The following is a 27,741-nucleotide window of genomic DNA, read 5'->3' as shown; positions in this document are numbered from 1 at the left end:
AGATGGAACACAATACTGGAAAGTGTGAGGTAATGCACTTTGGCAGGAGAAATCATAGAGCAAGTTATTATCTTAATGGCAAGAAACTGGAAAGTACTGAAGTACAAAGGGATCTGGGGGTCCTGGTGCACGAAACTCAAAAGGTTAGTATGCAGGTGCAGCAAGTGATTAAGAAGGCCAATGGAATGTTGGCTTTCATTGCTAGGGGGATAGCATATAAAAATAGGGAGGTATTGCTTCAGTTGTACAAGGTATTGGTGAGACCGCACCTGGAATACTGCGTACAGTTTTGGTGTCCATACTTAAGAAAGGACATACTTGCTCTCGAGTCAGTACAAAGAAGGTTCACTCGGTTAATCCCGGGGATGAGGGGATGGGCATAAGAGGAGAGGTTGAATAGATTGGGACTCTACTCATTGGAGTTCAGAAGAATGAGAGGCGATCTTATTGAAAAATATAAGATTGTGACGGGGCTTGATTGGGTGGATGCGGTGAGGATGTTCCCAATGATGGGTGAAACTAGAACTAGGGGGCATAATCTTAGAATAAGGGGCTGCTCTTTCAAACTGAGATGAGGAGAAACTTCTTCACTCAGAGGGTGGTAGGTTTTTGGAATTTGCTGCCCCAGAGAGCTGTGGAAGCTACATCATTAAATAAATTTAAAACAGAAATAGACAGTTTCCCAGAAGTAAAGGGAATTAGGGGTTACGGGGAGTCGGCAGGAAATCGGACATGAGTCTAGGTTCGGAACGGTCATGGCCCTGTGGGTGGCGGAGCAGGCCCAGGGGCCATGTAGCCTGGTCCTGCTCCTACTTCTTGTGTTCTAATTCTGTGTTAGATTTCAGGAGATGGTTCTATTCACAGGGATTAGTGGAGACCTCGGGAACAGGCTGCCAGCTAGGAGTCCTTCAAGAGTAAATTGGGCCTGTTCCTGGCTGGGGTGGAGATCACCTTTTACAGAAGGTAAGTACGGCAGGAAATACAGGGACAGAGTGATCTCCTGGACGAGTTTCGATCGCCTAGATGGGTCGGAGAGGAATTTCCCAGATTTTTTCTCCCAAATTGGCCATTGGGTGTGATATATAGGCCTCCAAATAGTAATATGGAGGTGAGGGAAGGCATAAAAAGGGAAATTAGAGAAGCGTGCGATAAGAGCACAGCTGTCATCATGGGTGACTTTAATTTACATATTGATTGGACTACCCAAATTAGTAAAAATTCTGAGGAGGAGGAATTCCTGGAATGTTTTCGGGATGGTTATCTGGACCAATATGTCGAGGAGCCGACTCGAGATCAGGCCATTTTAGACTGGGTATTGTGCAATGAGAAGGGACTTATCAACAATCTTCTTGTATGAGGCCCCTTGGGTCAGAGCGATCATAATATGATCGAGCTCTCAGTCGAGATGGAGAGTGAGGAAATTGAATCAGAGACTAAGGTCCAGAACTTAAATAAAGGGAATTACGAGGGTATGAGACGGGAATTGGGTAAGATTGATTGGGTGGTGTTTCTGGGGGGATTGACAGTGGATAGACAATGGCAAGCATTCAAAGATAGAATGGAAGAATTCCAGAACATGTTTATACCGGTTTGGCATAAAAATAAACCTAAAAAGGTGGCTCAACCGTGGATAACGAGGGAAATTAGGGACAGCATAAAATCAAAAAAAAGGGCATATCAACTGGCAAAAAAAAGCACCAGACCGGAAGATTGGGGGCAGTACAGGATACAGCAAAAGAGGACAAAGGGATTAATCAGGAAGGGGAAAATAGAATACGAAAGTAAACTTGCAGCAAACATAAAGACAGACTGCAAAAGCTTTTATCGGTATATCAGGAGGAAAAGACTGGTAAAATCCCAAGTCGGTCCCTTGCAGTCCGATTCGGGAGAATATATAATGGAGAATAAGGAAATGGCAGACCAATTAAACTCATACTTTGGTTCTGTATTCACAAAGGAGGACACAAATAACCTCCCAGGAATATCGGCAAACATAGGGACTAATGAGAGGGAGGAGCTGACAGAAATTAGTATCTCTAGGGATATGGTGTTGGGTAAGTTGAGGGGACTGAAGGCCGACAAATCCCCGGGGCCTGATAAACTACATCCTAGGGTACTTAAGGAGGTGGCCCTGGAGATAGCAGATGCTCTAAGGATCATCTTCCGGAACTCCATTGACTCGGGAACAGTACCCGTGGATTGGAGGGTAGCTAATGTTACCCCAATATTTAAAAAGGGGGGTAGAGAGAAAGCAGGGAATTATAGACCAGTAAGCCTTACATCGGTTGTGGGCAAAATGCTAGAGTCCATTATTAAGGATAAAATAGCGGAGCACTTGACAAATGGGGAAAGGATCGGACAGAGTCAACATGGATTTACAAAGGGTAAATCGTGTTTGACTAATCTGCTGGAATTTTTTGAGGAAGTAACTGGTAAATTAGATGGGGGAGAGCCAGTGGATGTGGTGTACCTTGACTTCCAGAAAGCCTTCGATAAGGTTCCACACAAAAGATTATCATGCAAAATTAAGGCTCATGGGATTGGGGGCAAAGTATTAACGTGGATAGAGAACTGGCTGGCGGATAGAAAACAGAGAGTTGGAATAAACGGCTCGTTTTCGGAGTGGCAGGCAGTGACCAGCGGGGTGCCGCAAGGATCTGTCCTGGGACCCCAGCTGTTCACAATATATATAAATGATCTGGATCAGGGAATTGGATGCAATATTTCCAAATTCGCTGACGACACTAAACTAGGAGGAGGGGTGGGCTCTGATGAGGATGTCAGGAGGCTACAGTGCGATTTGGACAGGTTGGGGGAATGGGCGGATACGTGGCAGATGCACTATAATGTGGATAAATGCGAGGTTATCCACTTTGGGGGTAAAAACAGGAGGGTAGATTATTATCTAAATGGCAATAGATTGGGAGATGGGGAAGTGCAGAGGGACCTGGGTGTTCTTGTGCACCAGTCACTGAAGGAGAGCATGCAGGTGCAACAGGTGATTAAGAAGGCAAATGGTATGTTGGCCTTCATATCAAGGGGGTTCGAGTATAGGAATAGGGATACCTTACTACAGCTGTACAAGGTGCTGGTGAGACCGCATCTGGAGTATTGTGTACAGTTTTGGTCGCCCCATCTGCGGAAGGATGTTCTTGCCATGGAAAGAGTGCAGCGGCGATTCACCAGGCTGATACCTGGAATGGCGGGAATGACCTACGAGGAGAGATTGAATAGTTTGGGCTTGTACTCACTGGAGTTTAGAAGATTGAGAGGGGATCTCATCGAAACATATAAAATTATGGCAGGCCTGGACAGGCTGAATTCAGAGAGAATGTTTCCAATGGCAGGGGAGCACAGAACCAGGGGCCACAGTCTAAAAATAGCGGGCAAATCATTTAAAACAGAGATGAGGAAGAATTTCTTCACTCAAAGAGTGGTGAGCCTGTGGAATTCCCTGCCACAGAGGGCTGTGAAGGCTAATTCAATAAATATTTTCAAGAGAGAATTGGATATATTTCTGAAGGCTAAGGGGATTAAGGGTTACGGAGAAAAGGCGGGGACGGGGTACTGAACTGGTAAGATCAGCTAAGATCTCAGACGAAGATCAGCCATGATCTCATTGAATGGCGGAGCAGGCTCGAAGGGCCGAATGGCCTACTCCTGTTCCTATCTCTATGTTTCTATGTTTCTAATCAGGTTTTTCGCCTCTCCTGGGAGATCACATGGGTTCGGGTGGGATGGAGAGCAGAAGTAGATTTGAGGTTAGGATCAGATCAGCCATGATCTTATTGAATGGCGGAGCAGGCTCGAGGGGCCGATTGACCTACTCCTGCTCCTATTTCTTATGTTCTTATGTTCTTAAAGTTTGTTTAACAAAAGATTAAGTTTCAGTCTAAGGTTTAACCTTGGAGTCGCGGTTGCTGTGGTGAAATCTTCCAAAGCAGTTTGATTTGATTTGTTTAAATGTGAAAAACTAATTTTTCTCCAGTTATAGTCAATGTTTTTACAGTATTTTGGAAAGATTTCTGAAGAAAGGACAATAAGAAATACGACGTAATTTACTGTTTTCTGCAAGAATGTGCTATTTTGTTTTGTTTTATCTGTTCACTGTTTTACAAAAGATAAGCTTCAGCCTTGAAGTTACAGTTGCCAATGTGCTTGGAAGAAAATTGTTTCTTTGTTAATGTGGCTTCTTGCTTTGTTTTCCAAGTTAGTTTAAAAGAAATTGATCTGGATTAAATTGGAGTTATGAGGTTAATTAATCTACTAAAACCAGACTTCCATTGTGGCCACGGTGAAATTCTGGTTGGTGTAAATTGGTGTAGTCCGAATTGAATAAGATAACTCTGCTCCGCAAGAACATCCAATAGTGACAGGTCCCTCTACAATATTTAATTGACTACGGTACTGGGAGCCCTACAGAATGCGGGACTAAAGGTAAACCCTAGAAAGGTACAGGTAGGGAAGGACGAAGTAATCTACCTAGGATACATAATAACACAAGGGAAGAGACAAATGCCCGAAGACAGATGGGAGAGGCACTAGGACCAAGAGGAAAGCTAGAAGGAAGGGACCGCGCCAGAGAGGGGAGGGGGTCAAGCAGGTACTAGGGCTATTTAATTATTGCCAGAACTTTATCCCAGAATATGCAGAAATGGCCCAGCCTATACAAGATCTGATCAAAGGGGGGAAACCATCCCAGGAGCTGGTGAACTGGGGCCCCGACCATGAAACAGCTATTGATCAGTGGTGATAAATGTGCATGTGTAGATATGAATGGTGTGGGATGATGGAAACACTGGTCCCAACTGAAACGAATCTAACACACCCCATTCGGGGGCCTATATCGAATTAACAGAATGAAGGAACTATGCGGAAGACTTGTGATCCTAATACAGAGCAACACCCATGAAAAAAAACCCAGAAGCGACGCATCACAACAGGGGGCGAGTAAAGTTCAAACCCAGCATGGCCGTGGAAGGACACTACCGAGTCCAAACATCTGAATACCGGGATGACATCCTCTCCCCGATACATGGCCAACAGGGTCAGGAGGAGAAGACAGACATGGGGAAATGGATAATCTGTATGGGCGGACATTCTTAGAGACACAGTCAGAAAGCTGCTGCAGGGGCAGGCAGACACAAAGGAGCTGTGCGGGAAGGTGATGGGGCAGCAGGGAGCTTAGCCAAAGGGATTATAGTCCTGGAGGGCCATGCTGCCACCATTAATCGCCTAATCGATCGAGAATTTGATTCTGAAAAAACGGAGGTCCAAAGGGATCTCTGCCATGCTTACGGGGGATGGATGGTTGAACCTCGACCAAATACACCGAGGCGAAGTCCCAGATTGGATAAACAGTACCCACCTGTTCCACCTAGCACAACACCCAGGGTCGCTAGACGTGTGCACCTTGAAGGGAATGACTCGGGTCTTTCCCGTGACAGGTGCGTGCACAGACTCACATTCGGCCCTGGTGAGAATGGTCCTAATGATTCCGGTGATGGCAAGGGGAGAATTGGGACCATATCGCCAGGTTGAGGTAGAGAACTTGGAACACATCCGGGGTGAGGACTACATGTGGTACTACCCTATGGGATCAAACGGAACGGAACCATGAGAGGGGTCTCATAAACAGGGCGCCACAGGGTCGGAAGCCTAACTATATGTCCACATCCAGTAGGCTGGGGAAGTGAGGATGGGTGCGGATTCAACCAAACAATCGGTTGTGCCCTTGAAATAAGCCCATCAGAGTGCGAACGCACACACTCAGCCTACCACAGAAAGGGGGAATACTGCGTAGTCACAAATCAGTGAACATATGGCAATGATGGTCTGGAATGTAACATTACTAATCCTAATTTCTGTTTGACCCCGAGGCTACCGGTCACGATCGGACAAGCGCGAATGACATACATATATGCGCGGCAAACCACTATCCTGACTGTAACAGATGATTTGAAATACGATTTGTACCAGTATGAGAGTGAATTGGCTGCACCAATACCCCAGCTGCCCAAGAATAAGAGATACCACGTTCTCAAGAAGGAGCTGCGCCAGCTGGGCAAGGACATTGAGACAGACCTTCGCTACATTCCGTGATATATGAAGGTGTGGAATTGGGGACTAAATGTTAATATCCACCCGTGGATACATATCATATCACACATATTGGTGTCAGCACAATTAGTCTTAGTTCTTGGTTATGCTTTCATGTTTTGCTCATCCTGCAGAAGACGCCACGCCCAGCAGATAGTAAAGGTACTTGAGGAAAGGAAGCATCTGATGAGTAGTGGAATTTAACCGCTGACATCACGCACCTATTCCTCCCTAACCCATCGGCTGATCACCAAACAGGGGGCCGGACAAATTGGCATAACTTAGTTTAGTGTGGTCTCATGTGCTGGGGTAGCCAAGGACCAAAGGGGGGTTTGAAGTGGATTTTTAGTGAAGGGTAACATAGGTGCCCTTCAGGACTTAAGGGGTTAACAGTTCAGCTTGCACACAGGATGACAGCGGAGACAGAAGCACCAGCCACGAACTAGGGAAGTAAAACCACTTGGGGAACAACAGATAAGTTCGTAAAGATCATGTGACAATCAGCAATTGTGCATGCGGGCTTCAAGCCAATTAAAACAATGTAACGAATTGTGCATGTGGGCTTTAAGCCAATTAGAACAATGTCATGAGCTGTGCATGAGGTATCCACGGCTTTTGTACTTAAATAATAGAAATTGAAGTCAATCGAGGAGACAGCCAGGAACGAGCTGAAGGAGCTCTAGCTGTACTCCCTGATCAGCCTTTAGTTACCTCTGCGGACTGTTTGTATTGTACTGTTGAATAGTTTTGTGTTTTAAATAAACTGTTTGGCTCTTTACCATTTACAGACTAGTGTGCAGACTTAATTATTTAATTTCGCCACAACAGAGGGGTTTTGATCGAGCAAGTAGGGAGAAACTGTTCACTCTGGCAGGTGGGTCGGTAACCAAAGGTCACAGATTTAAAATAGTTGCTAAAAGAACTAGAGGGGAAATGAGGAGAATTGTTTCCACACAGAGGGTTGTTAAGAACTGGAACGCACCATCTGAAAGGATGCTGGAATCAGGTTCCACAGGAACTTTCAAACGGTAATTGGACATGTACTTGAAGAGGACTAGTTTGCAGAGTTCAGGGGATAAAACTGGGGTTTGGGACTAAATTGGACAGCTCTTTCAAAGAGCCGGCACAGACACGATGGGCCGAATCACCTCCTTCTGCGCTGTTCGATTCGATGATCAGTGTGAAGACGCTGGTGTCTCTTAAGGATCTTAGAGCTTTTAAAGCTCTTGCCACAGTCAGAACATTCAAAGGGTCTCTCATCAGTGTGAACTCGCTGGTGTCCCTTCAGATCCTGGTCGCTTTTAAAGCTCTTCCCACAGTTAGGACACTGAAATGGTCTCTCATCAGTGTGAACTCGCTGGTGTCCCTTCAGACCCTGGGGGCTTTTAAAGCTCTTCCCACAGTTAGGACACTGAAATTGTCTCTCATCAGTGTGAACTCGCTGGTGTCCCTTCAGTTCCCTGGGGCTTTTAAAGCTCTTCCCACAGTTAGGACACTGAAATGGTCTCTCATCAGTGTGAACTCGCTGATGTACCAGCAGGTTGGAGGGCTGAGCGAATCCCTTCCCACACACGGAGCAGGTGAACGGGCTCTCCCCAGTGCCAATTCGCTGGTGTCCCTTCAGCTCCCCGGAGCTTTTAAAGCTCTTCCCACAGTCAGAACATTGAAATGGTCTCTCATCAGTGTGAACTTGCTGGTGCCCCTTCAGCACCCTGGAGCTTTTAAAGCTCTTCCCACAGTCAGAACATTGAAATGGTCTCTCATCAGTGTGAACTTGCTGGTGTCACTTCAGCTCCCTGGGGCTTTTAAAGCTCTTCCCACAGTCAGAACATTGAAATGGTCTCTCATCAATGGGAAATTGCTGGTGTCCCTTCAGCACCTTGGAGCTTTTAAAGCTATTCCCACAGTCAGAACATTGAAATGGTCTCTCATCAGTGTGAACTCGCTGGTGTGGTTGCAGGTGGGATGAACAAACAAATCCCTTTCCACACACGGAGCAGGTGAACAGACTGTCCATGCTGTGACTGCGCCTTTAAATTTCCAATGCAGACGGGGAACTAAATCCCTTCCCGCCGTCCCCACCTTTACCCGGTTTCTCCCCGGTCTGACGGTGCACGTGTCTCACCAGGTCAGGCCATCGGCTGAATCCGCATCCACACACCGAACACATGTGCGGTTCGTCATCGCTGCGATCGCTGCTTTCTCCTTCCATGTGCAAAGGCCGATGATATTCAGGTCCTGATGAATCGAGTGACTCTGTCAGAGCTTGACGTGATGTTTGGTTATGAGCTTCCCACCTGTAACTGCTCCACTTCTATAACCCTGTAAATTGAGATCAGAAAAGGATCAGAGGCAAACTGTTGTTTAATTTTCCCCTTTCCGAACCTAGGGGCAGTGAAGCTGATTTTCAGGCCCCAGCTGCTGCACAGGTTGGTTGTAAGGATCAAATCAAATCAAATCAAATCAACTTTTATTGTCATTCTTAGTGCACAAGTGCAGTACAACGAAATGTAGGCTTGCGGCTCCCGAGAGTGTAGAATTTGGATTAGGACACTTAAACATTTCAACATACATTTGTACATATATATTAGCATAAATATGACCATAATAAAGTGCATCGGCAGATGTGCAGGCTTTAGTGTTTATTTGTGGAGTTCAGTAGGATGACAGCCCTGGGAAAGAAGCTGTTCCTAAATCTGGTCGTACGGGTGCGAATGCATCTGTAGCGTCTTCCAGATGGTCGGAGGGCGAACAGACTGTGGCTGGGGTGGGTAGGGTCTTTGATGATGGGAGCTCAATAAAATTGGTACGCGTGAGCGGCTCAGGTGGGGGTGAGTTAAAGGAATGGTGGGGTCGATTAGGGACCAAATAGGAGCTCATCATACAGAGGCAGAGGGCGTGGCTGAGGTACTGAATGAGTACTTAGCATCTGTCTTCACAAAAGAAGAGGATGAAGTTAATGTCGCAGTAGAGGAGGGGGGAGTAGAGAAATTGGATAAAAATGGATAGAAAGGAGGTGCTAAATAGGTTGTCATCACTCAAAGTTAACAAGTCACCCAGTCCAGGTGGATGCATCCTCGATTGCAGAGGGAAGCGAGGGTGGAGATAGCAGAAGCTCCGACCACAATCTTTCAATCTCCCTCAGATATATGGGAGTGGTGACAGAGGACTGGAGGATTGCAAATGTTACACCCTGTTTAAAAAAAGGGAGGGATAAAGCTGGTAACTACAGGCCAATCAGTCTATCGTCAGTGGTGGGTGAACGACTAGAGACCATTGTCAAGGACAAAATTAATTCACACTTGGAGAAGCATGGGTTCATAAGGGGCAGCCAGTATGGATTTGTTAAAGCTAAATCGTGTCTGATTAACCTGATTGAGTTCTCTGATGAAGTGACAGAGGGTTGATGAAGGTAGTGCAGCAGATGTTGTATATATGGACTTTCAAAAGGCATTTGATAAAATACCACATAAAAGACTTACTCGGAAAATAGAAGCAGAGGGAATTAAAGGGCTGATGGTAATTTGGGTATATAATTGGCTAAGGGAGAGGAGGCAGTGAGCAGTGCTGAGGGATGTTTTTCTGACTGGAGGGAAGTATGCAGTGGGCTCCCCCAGTGGTCGGAATTAGGACCATTGCTTTTCTTGTTATATATAAATGACCTGGACTTGGGTATAGGTGAACAATTTCAAAGTTTATGGATGATACTATTTACTATGTTGCCAAGTTTTGTGAGTGTAGTAGTAGCAGACTTCAGAAGGACAGAGACAGACTGTGAAATGAGCAGACACAAGGCAGATGACATTCAATGAGGATAAGTGTGAAGTGATGCACTTTGGGACAAACAACAGGGAGAGGCTGTATAATCTAAATGGGACTAGTTTGAGGGGGTGCAAGAGCAGAGGGACCTGGGGGTCCATATTCACAAGTCTTTGAAAGTGCCACGGCAAGTTGGTGAGGCGGTTCAGAAAGCGTATGGGATACTTGGCTTTGTAAATAGTGCCATTCAATACAAAAGCAAGGAAGTTACACTAAACCTTTACAAATCACTAGTTAGGAACATAGGACAGGAGGAGGCCATTCAGCCCCTCGAGCCTGTTCCACCATTCAACAAGATCATGGCTGATCTGTGACCTAACTCCATACACCCGCCTTTGGCCCATATCCCTTAATACATTTGGTTAACAAAAACCTATCAATCTCAGATTTAAAATTAACAATTGATCGAGCATCAATTGCTGTTTGCGGAAGAGAGTTCCAAACTTCTACCACCCTTTGTGTGTAGAAGTGTTTCCTAATTTCACTCCTGAAAGGTCTGGCTCTAATTTTTAGACTCTGCCCCCAGTCCTAGAGTCCCCAACCAGCGGAAATAGTTTCTCTCTATCTACCCTATCTGTTCCCCTTAATATTCTGAAAACTTCGATCAGATCACCCCTTAATCTTCTAAATTCCAGGGAATACAACCCTAATTTGTGTAATCCCTCCTCGTAACTTAACCCTTGAAGTCCGGGTATCATTCTGGTAAACCTACGCTGCACTCCCTCCAAGGCCAATATATCCTTCCTAAGGTGTGATGCCCAGAACTGCTCACAGTGCTCCAGGTGTGGTCTAACCAGGGTTTTGTACAGCTGCAGGGTTTTGGCCTCAGCTGGAGTCTTGTGTACAGTTCTGGGCACCACACTTCAGGAAGGATGTCAAGGCCTTGGAGAGGGTGCAGAGGAGGTCGACCAGGATGGTACCAGGGATGAGGGACTTCAGTTATGTAGAGAGATTGGAGAAGCTGGGATTGTTTCCCTTAGAGCAGAGAAGGTTAAGAGGAGACCTAATAGATGTGTTCAAAATGATGAGGGGTTTTGTTCGAGCAAGTAGAGAGAAACTGTTCACTCTGGCAAGTGGGTCGGTAACCAAAGGTCACAGATTTAAAATGGTTGCTAAAAGAACTAGAGGGGAAATGAGGAGAATTGTTTTCATACAGAGGGTTGTTAAGATCTGGAACGCACCATCTGAAAGGATGCTGGAATCAGGTTCCACAGGAACTTTCAAACAGTAATTGGACGAGTCCTTGAAGAGGACTAGTTTGCAGAGTTCTGGGGATAAAGCTGGGGTGTGGTACTAAATTGGACCGCTCTTTCAAAGACACGATGGGCCGAATCACCACCTTCTGTGCTGTTAGATTCTATGATCAGTGTGAAGTCGCTGGGGTCTCTTCAACTCCCCGGAGCTTTTAAAGCTCTTCCCACAGTCAGAACATTTAAAGGGCCTCTCGTCAGTGTGAACTCGCTGATGTGTCAGCAGGTTGGATGACTGAGTGAATCCCTTCCCACACACAGAGCAGGTGAACGCCCTCTCCCCAGTGTGAACTCGCTGGTGTCCCTTCAGATCCCCTGAGCTTTTAAAGCTCTTCCCACAGTCAGAACATTTAAAGGGCCTCTCGTCCGTGTGAACTCGCCAATGTGCCAGCAGGTCGGACGAATCAGCGAATCCCTTCCCACACACAGAGCAGCTGAACGGCCTCTCCCCAGTGTGTAGGCGTTGGTGTCTCTTGAGCTCCCGGGAGCTTTTAAAACTATTCCCACACTCAGAACATTTAAAGGGTCTCTCGTTAGTGTGAACTCGCTGGTGCCCCTTCAGCTCCCCGGAGCTTTTAAAGCTCTTCCCACAGTCAGAACATTTAAAGGGCCTCTCGTCAGTGTGAACTCGCTGATGTATCAGCAGGTGGGATGAATCAGTGAATCCCTTCCCACACACGGAGCAGGGGAACAGTATCTCCCCAGTGTGAACTCGCCGATGTGCCAGCAGGTTGGATGACTGAGTGAATCCCTTCCCACACACGTAGCAGGTGAACGGTCTCTCCCCAGTGTGAACTCGCTGGTGTACCAGCAGGCCGGATGACTGAGTGAATCCCTTCCCACACACGGAGCAGGTGAATGGCCTCTCCCCAGTATGTAGGTGTTGGTGTCTCTTCAAACCCCGGGAGCTTTTAAAGCTCTTCCCACAGTCAGAACATTTAAAGGGTCTCTCGTCAGTGTGAATAAGTTGGTGTAGCTTTAGTTTCTCGGGGCTTTTAAAGCTCTTCCCACAGTTAGGACACTGAAATGGCCTCCCATCAGTGTGAACTCCCTGGTGTCCCTTCAGACACCGAGCGCTTTTAAAGCTCTTCCCAGTCAGAACATTGAAATGGTCTCTCCTCAGTGTGGACAAGTTGGTGTCGCTTTAGTTCCCCGGGGCTTTTAAAGCTCTTCCCACAGTCAGAACATTGAAATGGTCTCTCATCAGTGTGGACAAGTTGGTGTAGCTTTAGTTCCCCGGGGCTTTTAAAGCTCTTCCCACAGTCAGAACATTGAAATGGTCTCTCCTCAGTGTGAACTCCCTGGTGTGTTTGCAGGTGGGATGAACAAACAAATCCCTTTCCACACACGGAGCAGGTGAACAGACTGTCCCTGGTGTGACTGCCCCGTTGAACTTCCAATGCAGACGGGGAACTGAAGCCATTCCCGCCGTCCCCACCTTTACCCGGTTTCTCCCTGGTGTGACGGTGCACGTGTCTCACCAGGTCCGGCGATCGGCTGAATCCGAGTCCACACACCGAACACGTGTGCGGTTTGTCTGCGTTGCGATCCCTGCTCTCTCCTTCCATGTGCAAAGGTCGATGATATTCAGATCCTGATGAATCCAGCGACTCTGTCAGATCTTGACGTGATGTTTGGTCTGAGCTTCCCGCCTGTAACTGCTCCACTTCTATAACCCTGTAAATTGAGATCAGAAAAGGATCAGAGGCAAACTGTTGTTTAATTTTCCCCTTTCCGAACCTAGGGGCAGTGAAGCTGATTTTCAGGCCCCAGCTGCTGCACAGGTTGGTTGAAAGGATCAGCAGTAATGGTGGCTGTAATACCCACAAGCCCCCGGCTCTGCAGAAAGTGCTCTGTTGACTCTGAGTCCCGCGCATGTGCTCATGGCCCCGCGCTCTCCCTCCTGCTCTACAATCACCCGTCCTGATCGGTCTGCAACACGCGTGCTCAGCACACAAAACCCCGCGGTTGGAACATCGGGCGTGCATGCAGAGCCGCAACATCTGGTACGCGTGAGCGGCTCAGGTGGGGGCGAGTCGGTGTTTCGCCTCAGCCGCCAGGGAGGTGCGCATGCGCAGGACGACCCAACATTCTTCCTGTCAGCAATCACTCCCTCGTTTCTTTAATAAAAACAGAAAATGCTGGAAATATTCAGCTGGTCAGGCAGCATCTGTGGAGAGAGAAACAGAGTTAACATTTCAGGTCAATGACCATTCGTCAGAACTGCTTGCTCTTTAGTGTCAGCCAGTGGCTCAGTGGGTAGCACTCTCGCCTCTGAGTCAGAAAGTTGTGGGTTCATAGTCCCACTCCAGAGACTTGAGCACAAAAATCCAGGCTGACACTCCAGTGCAGTGCTGAGGGAGTGCGGCACTGTCGGAGGTGCTGTCTTTTGGAAGAGAGGTTAAATTGAGGCCCTGTTTGCGCTCTCAGGTGGATGTAAAAGGTCCCATGGCATTATTTCAGGAAAGAAAGACTTGCATTTATATAGTGCCACCAGATATCCTAAAGTGCTTTACAGCCAATGAAGTACTACAATGAAGTAGTCACTGTTGTAATGTGGGAAAGAGCAGGGGAATTATCCCCAGTGTCCGAGCCAATGTTTATCCCTCAATCAACATAAAAAATGATAGATTATCTGGTCATTATCACATTGCTGTCTGTGGGAGCTTGCTGTGCGCTAACTGACTGCCGCATTTCCTACATTACAACAGTGACTACACTGCAAAAGTACTTCATTGGCTGTAAAGTACTTTGGGACGTCCGGTGGTGGTGAAAGGCACTATATAAATGCAAGTCTTTCTTTCTTCACTGGTCTCACCAGCGACCTCTTCTGGCGGTTGTTTGATTGACAGACGAGAGTCCGCGCATGCGCACAGGGAGCGGCGGTTTGGGCCGAGTCCGGCACAGCGACCCCTCCCGGTCACAAAGGGTAATGACCGCGCATGCCCAGAGGAGACCAACCCCCCTCCCCCCAGTCAGAGCTGCGCCTGCGCACTCGGATCCTGCTGGACGGAGTCGGCGCGGGGCCATTCCGGGGAATGGCCTTGGTGTCGGTTCCAGAGTCGTGGTCGGTGATGCGAAGTGAGTTTTCTCCGCTCCGATTGGGCGGAGAATGGCGCGGGGTGGATCGGGAATCGAGAGAAATAGAAAAACCTCAGAGTCCGCGAGGCCCCGGACCGAGCGGCGGCACTTGGACGGTGCACGTGATCTCCTCGGGGACACGTCACCCAGGCCCACGGCCTGATTGACGGCAGCTTCCCACCAATAGGGAGGGAGCGAGCACGGCGGGGCTGGAGGACCGAGCCGGCGGCGGGTCCTCCAACCAATCGGGGAGCCCGAGGGGCGGGACTAGCGGCACCCAGTGGGCGGGGCTGGAGGAGCGAGCTGGCGGCGGGCCCTCCAACCAATCGGGGAGCCCGAGGGGCGGGACTAGCGACACCCAGTGGGCGGGGCTGGAGGAGCGAGCCGGCGGCGGGTCCTCCAACCAATCGGGGAGCCCGAGGGGCGGAGCTTGCAGCACCCAGTGGGCGGGGCTGGAGGAGCGAGCCGGCGGCGGGTCCTCCAACCAATCCGGGAGCCCGAGGGGTGGGACTAGCGCCGGCTGATTGTCTGATCCACAGGGCAGCGAGTTTCTCCAGTCCCTTGTTCAGGGCCCGGGGCGGCTGTGGGCCTTTATCCCCCGCATTGAACACAAGGCTCTTCATCTCAGGCACAGGGTGACGTCGCACTGAAACTTTCTGCCCTCCTTTACAAAGATGGCTGCCGTTAACCTGGGCCTGTAAGGGGAAGAAATCCCCGCAACTGCAAACACGGGATCTTCAGCTTATTATTGGGGGCTTGCCTCCTGCACGAGTTGTTTATGAAACCTCCCCACCCACCTACCGGCCCATTACTCCCTTCCGTCGCGATTTTTAACCGCTGCACCATCGCGCTCCCGGCTTCAGCCCCTCTCCATCTCCAGTAACACACTGCGCATGCTCAATATACCAACCCCCTCCTGCGCCTGCGCGCTGGGCTCTTGTAGTCTGGGTGCGGCACGTGGTCCACCGCGGGGAATGCTGGGTAAAAGGCCAGATTAGTGAATGGAACATGATTTACTGTGATCAGATTGAGGACTGAACCATGTTTATTCTGGTAGTCATGGTTTGTTTCTGCTGATCTTAATAACCCCTGTACCTGCGCTGGAGATTAATATTCTGTTTAAATAGTGAATAAATAAAGCTCGAGGAACAGCACCTCATCTTTCAATTAGGCACTTTACAGCCTTCTGGACTCAACATTGAGTTCAACAATTTCAGACTTTAACCCTTACTCCCATTTTTCATGCTGTATGATTTTGCCATCCCCATTTGCAACATTTTCCAAGACTCGGTTTCACAGCCACATCTCTTTCCTCAGCAACTGTCTCCCGTTCCAACTTATTCCACGTGGATTCCAATTGAACTTCCACCCTTCGTGTTTCAGATCCACCCAGGATAACTTTCCTGCCTCTTACCTTAGTAATATCTGTTACATCTCCAGCTTTTTCCAGTTCTGATGAAGGGTCCCAGACCTGAAACGTTAACTCTGTTTCTCTCTCCACGGATGCTGCCTGGCCTGCTGAGTATTTCCAGCATTTTCTGTTCTTATTTCAGTGAATAAATAAGCTTTGTTTCAAACACACGGGCCTAGAAATTCGGTGGGGTTAGCGCCCAATTAGGGGCGTTAGAGGGTCTTGCGCCGGAATTATAGCTGGTAACGAAATTGCGTTGGGCCCTACCATCGGCGTTAGCCGGTAGCGCTGCGCCGGCACCGATGACGTCATCGGTGTGCGCAGCGTCCCGGTTGCCGTGGTAACCCGGCCCCAAGCCCAAATTCAGTTGCGGCCGCCTCGCCCGTGGCAGCCGCAACCAACGATTGTTGAAAGGGATGATACACTCCTTTGCGCCGGCGCATAAAGGTGGAGCGGCGGCCGGCCAATTTCCCGGCGGCCGCCTGCCCGCACCTCCCTCCCCGGACTCCTCCACCACCCCCCCGCGGCACTGATGTGTGTGGCCCGCGAGCCCGGCTCTTCCCCGAGGTGCCGGGCTCATTTGTCGGGCGAATCGACCGGCCAGCGGTCGGCTGCAGGCAGCTCCTCCTTAACAGAAGGAGGAGGCCTGCAGTACCCCAGCCTGCCGCACCGCCTCGGGTGCCGCAGCGGGGGATTAGCGCCTCAAAACTGCACTGAACGCCCATAGTGAGGCGCAAAAACCCTCCATTGGCGCCCGCCGCCGGCTGGGCCCGGGGCAACCAAATTTTCGTCGGGCACAGCGGCATTAACGCCGGCGCAAAATTTCGGGCGCTAAAGCCCTGGCGGACCCACAACCGAATTTCTAGGCCACAGTGTGTCAAATATTTGATTTCTCCATGATAAGAGAAGACGAATTGATGTTCTGTTCCAGACTGTTTAATTTTTGGGCCTTTTCTTACTCTAGATTATTTCCGTTCTCATCTCGTTCGCCTTCTACCACATCAAACCCCAAGCTTGCTCCGTTTACATAGAAACATAGAAGATAGGAGCAGGAGTAGGCCATTCGGCCCCTCGAGCCTGCTCTGCCATTCAATGAGATCATGGCTGATCATCCAAATTCAGTACCCTGTCCCTGCCTTCTCCCCATATCCCTTGATCCCTTTAGCTCTAAGAAATATATCTAACTCCTTCTTGAATATATTTAAAGACTTGGCCTCAACCGCCTTCTGTGGTAGAGAATTCCACAGGTTCACCACTCTCTGGGTGAAGAAATTCTTCCTCATCTCTGTCCTAAATGGCTTACCCCTTATCCTTAGACTATGACCCCTGGTTCTGGACTCTCCGACCATCAGGAACATTCTACCTGCATCTAATTTGTCCAGACCTGTCAGAATTTTATAAGTTTCGATGAGATCCCCGCTCATTCTTCTAAACTCCAGCGAGTATAAGTCCAATCGACCCAATCTCTCCTCATATGTCATTCCTGCCATCCCAGGGATCAGCCTTGTGAATCTTCGCTGAACTCCTTCCATGGCAAGAACATCCTTCCTCAGATAAGGCGACCAAAACTGCACACAATACTCAAGGTGTGGTCTCACCAAGGCCCTGTACAACTGCAGCAGGACATCCTTGCTCCTGTACTCAAACCCTTTTGCTATGAAGGCCAACATACCATTTGCCTTCTTCACCGCCTGCTACACCTGCATGCTTACCTTCAGCGACTGGTGCACAAGGACACCCAGGTCTCGTTGCACTTCCCCTTCTCCCAATCTATTGCCATTCAGATAACAGTCTGCCTTTCTGTTTTTGACACTAAAGTGGATAACCTCGCATTTATCCACGTTATATTGCATCTGTCACGCTTCTGCCCAATCACCCAACCTCTGGGATCTCAGAAAACACCATGAATATACAACTGGTGGATTTGACTGCTGCTTTACAATCATAATTCTCCATTTGTGTGTGTGCCCGTGCATTATAACTATCAATCAGCGGCCTTTCCTTTCCCCACTGTGGAAATGTAAAAGCGATTGTCAATTCAGTACCAGTTTGAGTCTTTGTAAAATTCAGTACTTTGCTGTTTCACTAACGCTGCCACTAGTGTAATAAACACACAACAGCAACAGAGGGGCAGGGAGAATGTATGAGAAATGATTAGTGGTAACATAATAGGGAACACTAATGCCTTTTATAAACATATAAAGCGTGAAAGAATAGTCCAAGGAAAGGTGGGACCGATTACTGACCAAAAAGGCAATCATCTTGTGGAAGCAGAGGACATGGCTGAGGTACTAAATTAACACTTTGTGTCCGTATTCACTAAAGGAGAGGATGCTGCCAATCGTACAGTAAAGGAGGAGGTGGTAGAGAAATTGGACAGGATATAAATCGATTAGGACGATGTACTAAAACGGTTGGCAGGGCTCAAAGTAGAAATGTCACCCGCTCTGCCACAATCTTCCAATCCTTAGATATGGGAAAGGTGCCAGAGGACGGGAGGGTTGCAAACGTTACTTCCCTGTTCAAAAAAGGAGAGCGCGATGAACCAAATAACTACAGGCGACTCAGCTTAACATTGGTGTTATTTCCGAAACACAATTAACCGTCACTTGGAAGAACATGGGTTTATTAGCGACAGACAAAATGGATTTTATTTAAAGGCAAATCTAACCTGGCTGACTTGAATGAGCCAATGGATGAAATAGGAGAGGGTTGATGAAGGTAGTGCAGTTGATGTTCTGTTTCTGGACTTTCAGAAGGCCTTTGATAAAGTACCTCATAATAGACTGGTTAACAAAATTGGAGCCAATGATATTAAAGGAGCAGTGGCAGCGTGGATACTAAATTGGCGAAGGGACAGAAAACAGACAGTAGTTGTGAACCGATATTGTTCACACTGGAGGGAAGTTTACAGTGTCCCCAGGGGGCGGGATTAGGACCACTGCTCTTTTGGATTTATCGCCTCATCAGGCACCTCCATTGACTAGGCGAGGCTGCATCATAGACCCATAATATGATACAGCACAGAAGGTCATTCAGCCCATCAGGCACCTCCATTGACTAGGCGAGGCTGCATCATAGACCCATAATGATACAGCACAGAAGGTCATTCAGCCCATCAGGCACCTCCATTGACTAGGCGAGGCTGCATCATAGACCCATAATATGATATCCCATTATTACCACTGTCCCTCTCTTTCCCCATAGCCCTGTAAATGTTTTCCCTTCAAGTATTTATCCAATTCCCTTTTCAATGTTACAACAGAATCTGCTTCCTCCACCCTTTCGGGCAATGCATTCCAGATCTCACTAACTCGCTGTGTAACACAATGTTTCCTCACCTCGCCTGTGGTTCTTTTTCCACTCACTTTAAATCTGCATCGTCTGGTTACTGACCCTTCTGCCAATGGAAACAGTTCCTCCTTATTTACTCATCAAAACCATTCATGAGTTTCAACAGCTCTATAAAATCTTCATTTAACCAACTCTGCTCTAAAGAGAACAAACCAGTCTCTCCCCAGAACTGAAGTACCTGATCCTTAGTACAATTCTCTCAAATCTCTTCTGCACCATCTCCAAGGCCTTGATATCCTTCCTAAAGTGTGGTGCCCAGAATTGAAAACCATACTCCAGCTGAGGCCTAACCAGTCTTTTATAAGAGTTTAACATAACTTCCTTGCTGTTATTCGCTATTCCTCTTGTAATAAAGCCGAGGACCTCGCTCATGGTGTCAGCACTTGACTAATGAGCACTGTCGGAGGGGAGGACATTCACCACTGCTCCACTAATATTAACAGTTGTGTAACTTTAAGCAGATTGGTGACGCAATATCTTTAGGGGTCTTACAATATCTGGAAACCTCTTAACTACATAACTGGTCGACTGCTGTTTTACAATTATAATTCTCCACGTGTGCGCGTGTCCCGCTGTGTGTCTAACAAACTCAGTCAGCGTCCTTCCCTTTCCCCACTGGGGAAATGTGAAAGCGATTCAGTCCCGGATCAGTAATTTCTCCAAACTTAAGTTGATGTTATTCGCCGGCATTAAGTTATAACCCAATTTGAGACCTTGTAAGATGGAGTTTTCTGCTGTTTGACACACGCAGACTCTGGTATAATAAACACACGACAACAGCAGCAGCACCGTAGGGAATCAAGCTGAATACAGAAAGTACAGAGGAGAAATCAAAAACAAACTAAGAGGGGCACGGAAAAACTGAGGAAAGATTAGTGGGAATATAATAGGGAACATTAAAATCTTTCTTAAACATGTAAAGCCTAAAAGGAGAGTCAATGGAAAGGTGCGATGATTAAGGTGCAAAAGGGCAATCTTCTGGTGGATGCAGTGGGCATGGCTGAGGTACTGAATGAGTACTTTGCATCTGCCTTCACTAAAGAAGAGGATGCTGCTAATGTTACAGTGAAGGAGAGGGTGGTAGTGAAATTGGACAGGATATAAATAGACCAAGAGGATGTAGTGAAACAGTTGACAGCGCTCAAAGTGGAAGTGTCATGGTCTGGATGGGATGCATCCTAGGTTACTGAGAGAAGGAAGGCTCTGGCCACAATCTTTGAATCCTCCTTGGATAGGGGAGTGGTGCCACAGGACTGGGGATTTGCAAATGTTACCCCTTGTTTAAAAATGGAGCGTGTGGTAAACCAATGAACTACAGGCGAATCAGTCTAGTGCCGGTGTTCAGGAACCTTCTGGAGATAAATCAATGAGAACCTGCTAAGATATCATCTCTCCTTACAGCAGTAATTGACTCCTTGATTAATATTGCAACACCCCCTCCTCTTTTACACCCCTATCTTGCCTGAAGATTCTATACCCTGGAATACTGAGCTGCCAGTCCTGCCCCTCCCTCAACCATGTCTCTGTGATAGCAACAATATCATACTCCCATGTGTTCATCAACACCTTCAATTCATCTGCTTTACTCGCAAGACTCCTTGCATTAAAATAAATGCCATCCAGCCTTGCCATACTCCCTTGTGCCGTTACATATTTGCTCTGCCTTGCAGGCTGACCTGTTTTTTCCTCTATATTTGGCTGTGCATCACCCTCTACTGTAGCTCCACTCTGTATCCCATCCCCCTGCCAAGTTAGTTTAAACCCCCCCCAACAGTACGAACAAACCTCCCTGCAAGGATGTTGGTCCCGTTCCGGTTCAGGTGCAAACCGTCCAACTTGTACAGGTCCCACCTTCCCCAGAAACAGAGCCAGTGATCCAGGAAACTAAAGCCCTCCCTCCTGCACCAACTCTTCAGCCACACATTCATCTGCTCTATCCACCTATTCCTATATACTCACTAGCACATGGCACCGGGAGTAATCCAGAGATTACAGTCTTTGAGGTCCTGCTTTTTAATCTGCTACCTAGCTCCCTAAATTCTTGTTGCAGGACCTCATCCCGCTTCTATCTATGTCCTTGGTACCAATGTGAACCACGACCTCTGACTGTTCGCCCTCCCCCTTCAGAATGCCCTGCAGCCGTTCAGTGACATCCTTGACCCTGGCACCAGGGAGGCAACATACCATCCTGGAGTCACATCTGCAGCCACAGAAACGTCTATCTGTTCCCCTTACGATAGAATCCCCTATCACTATTGCTCTCCCACTCTTTTCCTCCCCTCCTGTGCAGCTGAGCCACTCGTAGTGCCACGGACTTGGCTCTTGCTGCATTCCCAAGAAAGCATCTCCCCAGCAGTATCCAAAACAGAAAATCTGTTGGCGAGGGAGATGGACCCTGCACTACCTTCCTAGTTCTTTTACTCTGTCTGGCGGTCACCCATTCCGTCTGACCACCTCGTTAGACGAGCTATCTATGAAGATCTCAGCTTTGCGGATGCTCCACAGTGACTCCAGCCGCAGCTCCAGCTCAGAAACGTGGATTTCGAGTAGCTGCAGCTGGAGACACTTCCTGCACACATGTTCGCCCTGGACACCGAAAGTGTCCCTGACTTCCCACACAGCACAGGAGGAGCACTCCACACTGCCGAGCTGCCCTGCCATGTCCTACCCTTAATTTACTCCCTTTAAAGAATATTAAATACACTAGGGACCTTACTTCCCTTTAAACACTACTTACGCTAAACTAGAGACCTTACTTTTACTTTAACGACAGGACTGTAGAAATACTCACCAGGTCCTACTTCCCAATCAGCTCCTTCCCTGGTTGCGACGTCACTTTAGCGGTTTTGCAGTTGTAGTTTGACTGCTCCCGCTCTCAGACTCTTTCCTGCAGTCCTGTGACGTCTCTCCTCGATTTTGTTGTACTTTTGGAATTCGCTGGACTTGTATCTGCCTCCTCACTGCTGCCGACTCCTTGAAGGTCCACGCTGTCCTCGGCCTCCCGCTCTATTTATGCCTCCTCACTGCTGCCGACTCCTTGAAGGTCCGCGCTGTCCTCGGCCTCACGCTGTATTTATGCCTCCTCGCAGGTCCGCACTGTCCTCGGCCTCCCGCTCTATTTATGCCTCCTCACTGCTGCCGACTCCTTGAAGGTCCGCGCTGTCCTCGGCCTCCCGCTCTATTTATGCCTCCTCACTGCTGCTGCCGACTCCTCGCAGGTCCACGCTGTCCTCGGCCTCCCGCTGTATTTATGCCTCCTCGCTGCTGCTGCCGACTCCTCGCAGGTCCGCGCTGTCCTCGGCCTCCCGCTGTATTTATGCCTCCTCGCTGCTGCTGCCAACTCCTCGCAGGTCCACGCTGTCCTCGGCCTCCCGCTGTATTTATGCCTCCTCGCTGCTGCTGCCGACTCCTCGCAGGTCCACGCTGTCCTCGGCCTCCCGCTGTATTTATGCCTCCTCGCTGCTGCTGCCGACTCCTCGCAGGTCCGCGCTGTCCTCGGCCTCCCGCTGTATTTATGCCTCCTCGCTGCTGCTGCCAACTCCTCACAGGTTCTCTTTAGAGCAGAAAAATTTTAATTCGGAGATTTAATAGAGGTGCTCAAAATCATGAAGGTGTTTCCATAGAGTAAATAAGGAGCAACTGTACCCACTGACAGAAGGGTCGGTAAACAGAGGAGACGGATTTAATGTAATTGACAAAACGCCAGAGGGGAGGTACGATAAGATTGTTTTTAGGCATCGTGTTATGATGACCTGGAAAGCAATGTCTGAATGAGTGATGGGAGCAGAGACAATAGTAACTTTTAAACCTGAATTAGTGAAACACACGAAGGGGAGAACATTAGCAGTGCTCTGGGCACAGAGCAGGGGAGTGGGACACATTGGCCTGCTCTTTCAAAGAGCCGGTACAGGCCCGCTGGGCCCAATGACCTCATTCTGTGCTGTCTGGTCCCAAGTTTCTATGGTATCAACCTCGAACTTTGTTCCTGAGCGAGTAATAAACGATAAATGTACCTGAATGCTATTTACAGAAGCAGACCTTTAGCGTGTGAAATTGCATTTGGAAGTTTAATTCTGTTAACCAGCAAACTATGACCAAAAATTGATTTTAAAAAAAAGGGAGAAAATCGATTGAGTATACTAGCAAGAAACATTTAAAAATTGTAGGAGCTTCTGAAAGTAAGTAAACATGGAGAGTAGCAAAAGTAAGCATTGGTCCCTTAGAGGCCGAGACAGGAGAAATTATAATGGGAAATAAGGAAATGGCAGATTTTAAACAAATATTTTGTATCTGTCTTCACAGTAGAAGACACAAATAGCGCACCAAAAATAGCAGGGAACCAAGGGACTAATGAAAGTGCTGACATCAATTACTTTAAGTTCCTTCGAGGAAAAAAGTACTTGAGAAACTAATGGGACTAAAAGCCGACAAATCCCCTGGACCTGACGGCCGACATCCTAGGGTTCTACAAGAGGTGGCTGAAGAGAGAGTGGATGCATTGGTTGTGATCTTCCAAAATTCCCTAGATTCTGGAACAGTCCCAGCGGATTAGAAGGTAGAAAAAGTAACCCCGCTATTCTAGAAAGGGGGAAGAGAGAAAGCAGGGCACTACAGGCCAGTGAGCCTGGCGTCAGGAAAATGCTGGAATCCATTATTAAGGGAGGGGTAAGAGGGCACTTAGAAAATCATATGATCAGGCGGAGTCAACATGGTTTTATGAAAGAGAAATCATGCTATTAGTGTTTTTTGAGGATGCAACTAGCTGGATAGATAATGGGGAACTGGTGGATGTAATATATTTGGATTGCCAAAAGGCATTTGATAAGGTGCCACATAAAAGGTTGCTGTGCAAGATAAGGACTCATGGGGTTGAGGGTAATATATTAGCTACAAGGACAGGTTGGAGAGGCTGGATTTGTTTTCATTAGAGCAAAGGAGGTTGAGGGGTGATTTGATCGAGGTGTACAAGATTATGATGGGTTTGGATAGGCTAGACAGGGAAAGGCTGTTCCCACTAATGGATGGTACGAGGACTAGGGGACACAGATTTAAGGTTTTGGGCAAGAGATACAGGGGGCGAATGTGAGTAAAAACCTTTTTACACAGCGAGTGGTGAGGACCTGGAACTCGCTGCCGATGGAAGTGGTGGAATCGGAGACACTCAATGTTTTCAAGGGGAGACTGGATAGACACTTGAGGGAAATAAACTTGCAGGGCTACGGGGATAGAGCGGGGGAGTGGGACTGACTGGATTGCTCTACAGAGAGCCGGCACGGACTCGATGGGCCGAATGGCCTCCTTCTGTGCCGTTATGACTATCAGCATTGATAGAGGATTGGTTAACTGACAGAAAACAGAGTGTAGGGATAAACAGGACATTTTCAGCTTGGCAGGCTAGTGGGGTGCCACAAGGATCAGTGCTTGGGCCTCTGCTATTTACAATCTATATTACTGACTTAGATGAAGGGACCGAGTGTAATGGATCCAAGTTTGCTGCTGATACAAAGCTAGGTGGGAAAGTAAGCTATGGGGACACAGAGCCTGCAAAGGGATATGGGCAGTCTAAGTGTGCGGGCAATAAGGTGACTGATGGAATATAATGTGGGGAAATGTGTGCGTATTCACTTTAGTAGGAAGAGTAGAAAAACAGAACTTTTTTAAATGGTGAAAAATGATTAAATGTTAGTGTTCAGAGAGATTTAGGTGTTCTCGTACAGGAAACAAAGTTAGCATGCAGGTACAGCGAGCAATTGAGAAGGCGAATGGCATGTTGGCCTTTATTACAATGGGTTGGAATACAACAGTAAGGAAGTCTTGCTACAATTGGACAGGGCTTTGGTCAGACAACACCGGAGTACCGGGCACAGTTTTGGTCTCATATCGATAAAGGATGGGATAAAGACAGTAGGGAGAAATGATCTTAGCTCCAAAAATAAAGTAAATAAATCAGTTTGGGTGGAGCCAAGAAACAGCAAGAGGCAGAAAACATTGGTTGGAGGTGTTTATAGGCCCCCAAAATGTAGTTGTAATGTAGGGCGGTGTATAATTCAGGGAACTAGAGGTGCATGTAGTAAGGGTAATAGCTTAAAATCATGATAAGCTATGTATAGATTGGGAAAACCAAATCTGCAGTAATAGTGTGGGGACATCATCTGAGTCAATGGGACTCTCTCTGACCTTTCTCCCCAGTCCATCTCCAGGACCAGTGTGTATCTGAGTCAATGGGACTCTCTCTGACCTTTCTCCCCAGTCTATCTCCAGGACCAGTGTGTATCTGAGTCAATGGGACTTCCTCTTACTTTTTTCCCCGGTCGATCTCTGGAAGCTCTTTGAATCGGAAGGGTTCTCTCTGGTTGGTGCTCTCACAATCCTGTGTTGGTTCACCTGCTGTCGTTCCTCAGTCTACAATCCCTGTTTACTCTCGGCTGTGAACCTTTCTCAATCACTCAGTCTTTCACCGGGAGATCTAATTATGGCAGGACTGAAAATAACAACATGAAGAGTGTGAAGTAATGTAATGTAGACTTTTCTTCTGCTTAATAAAAATAAAAGTTTGGGTCCGAGCGCTTCTGTCTGATTTTTGTCCCTTTTCTCAGATCCCCGCCAGGGCTTCCAGCAAATCACACTGTCTGATCTCACTGGGCCCATCCTCCCCGGGTTACACACTGTGATCTCACTGGGCCCATCCTCCCCGGGTTACACACTGTCTGATCTCACTGGGCCCATCCTCCCCGGGTTACACACTGTGATCTCACTGGGCCCATCCTCCCCGGGTTACACACTGTCTGATCTCACTGGGCCCATCCTCCCCGGGTTACACACTGTCTGATCTCACTGGGCCCATCCTCCCCGGGTTACACACTGTATGATCTCACTGGGCCCATCCTCCCCGGGTTACACACTATCTGATCTCACTGGGCCCATCCTCTCCGGGTTACACACTGTCTGATCTCACTGGGCCCATCCTCCCTGGGTTACACACTGTCTGATCTCACTGGGCCCATCCTCCCCGGGTTACACACTGTCTGATCTCACTGGACCCACCTCCCCAGGTTACACTGTCTGATCTCACTGGGCCCATCCTCCCCGGGTTACACACTGCCTGATTTCACTGGGCCCATCCTCCCCGGGTTGCACACTGTCTGATCTCACTGAGACCATCCTCCCCGGGTTACACACTGCCTGATTTCACTGGGCCCATCCTCCCCGGGTTACACACTGTCTGATCTCACTGGGCCCATCCTCCCCGGGTTACACAGTCTGATCTCACTGGGCCAATCTACCCAGGTTACACACTGTCTGATCTCAATGGGCCCATTCTGCCATGTTACACACTGTCTGAGGTGGACAAATGTAAGAAGTCATACAACACCAGGTTATCGTCCAACAGCTTTATTTGAAATCACAAGCTTTCGGAGCGCTGCTCCTTCGTCAGGTGAAGGTGAACCTTCCCCCCCAACCCCCCGGCCCCTCCGACCCAAACACACCCCCACTGGCCCCTCCGACCCAAACACACACCTACCCCCCGCCCCCTCTCCTCTCTGACCCAAACACCTCCACCCCCTCTCCTCCCCAAACAACCCCCCCCGCCCCCTCTCCTCTCTGACCCAAACACTTCCCCACCGCCCCCCCTCCTTAGACCCAAATAACACCCGCCCCTCCGACCCAAACACACACCCCCGCGCCCCTCCGACCCAAACACACCCCCCCTCCCGCCCCTCCGACCCAAACACACACCCCCCCCGCCCCTCCGACCCAAACACACACAACCCCCCCCGCCCCGCCCCCACCCCCGCGCCCCCCCCCCGCCGCCCCGACCCCGCCGCCCCCCCCGCCCACCCCCCCCGCCCCCCCCCGCCCACCCCCCCTGCCTCTCCATGGCCACAGTGCACAATGGTGTTAAAGGGTCTAAAATCACCACAGACAATGCTGCAAAACTCAGCAGGCCAGGCAGGCCTCTCCATGGCCACAGTGAACAATGGTGCTAAAGGGTCTAAAATCACCACAGACAATGCTGCAAAACTCAGCAGGCCAGGCAGGCCTCTCCATGGCCACAGTGAACAATGGTGTTAAAGGGTCTAAAATCACCACAGACAATGCTGCAAAACTCAGCAGGCCAGGCAGGCCTCTCCATGGCCACAGTGAACAATGATGTTAAAGGGTCTAAAATCACCACAGACAATGCTGGGAAACTCAGCAGGCCAGGCAGGCCTCTCCATGGCCACAGTGAACAATGATGTTAAAGGGTCTAAAATCACCACAGACAATGCTGCAAAACTCAGCAGGCCAGGCAGGCCTCTCCATGGCCACAGTGAACAATGATGTTAAAGGGTCTAAAATCACCACAGACAATGCTGGGAAACTCAGCAGGCCAGGCAGGCCTCTCCATGGCCACAGTGAACAATGGTGTTAAAGGGTCTAAAATCACCACAGACAAAGCTGCAAAACTCAGCAGGCCAGGCAGGCCTCTGCATGGCCACAGTGCACAATGGTGTTAAAGGGTCTAAAATCACCACAGACAATGCTGCAAAACTCAGCAGGCCAGGCAGGCCTCTCCATAGCCACAGTGAACAATGGTGTTAAAGGGTCTAAAATCACCACAGACAATGCTGCAAAACTCAGCAGGCCAGGCAGGCCTCTCCATAGCCACAGTGAACAATGGTGTTAAAGGGTCTAAAATCACCACAGACAATGCTGGGAAACTCAGCAGGCCAGGCAGGCCTCTCC

The 27,741-nt window shown here is 48.6% G+C and overlaps 1 long non-coding RNA gene across 2 annotated transcripts in view; it reads right to left on the bottom strand.

Annotated features, from left to right (window-relative positions):
- Window positions 1-7,866: 7,866 nt before the first annotated feature.
- LOC147084237 (uncharacterized) overlaps window positions 7,867-27,741 on the bottom strand; it is a 204,919-nt gene continuing 185,044 nt past the window's right edge. The window contains exons 1-4 of one of the 2 annotated variants that reach the window (XR_015075850.1): window positions 25,314-26,335; window positions 21,806-22,567; window positions 12,650-12,845; window positions 7,867-8,421 (exon numbers count right to left, since the gene is read on the bottom strand). This is a non-coding gene — a long non-coding RNA (uncharacterized LOC147084237). Of the gene's footprint in view, window positions 8,422-12,649; window positions 12,846-21,805; window positions 22,568-25,313; window positions 26,336-27,741 lie in introns of those variants that run through there. The other variant, XR_015075851.1, reaches the window with a different exon arrangement.

Source organism: Somniosus microcephalus, unplaced genomic scaffold (genome assembly GCF_052327205.1).
Source record: "Somniosus microcephalus isolate GS21.2 unplaced genomic scaffold, FLI_Smic_1.0 unresolved_chr9, whole genome shotgun sequence".
NCBI classification, from domain to species: domain Eukaryota; kingdom Metazoa; phylum Chordata; class Chondrichthyes; order Squaliformes; family Somniosidae; genus Somniosus; species Somniosus microcephalus.
The sequence above is the reverse complement of the archived record's forward strand: the minus strand, read 5'-3'. Positions and strand labels throughout refer to the sequence as shown.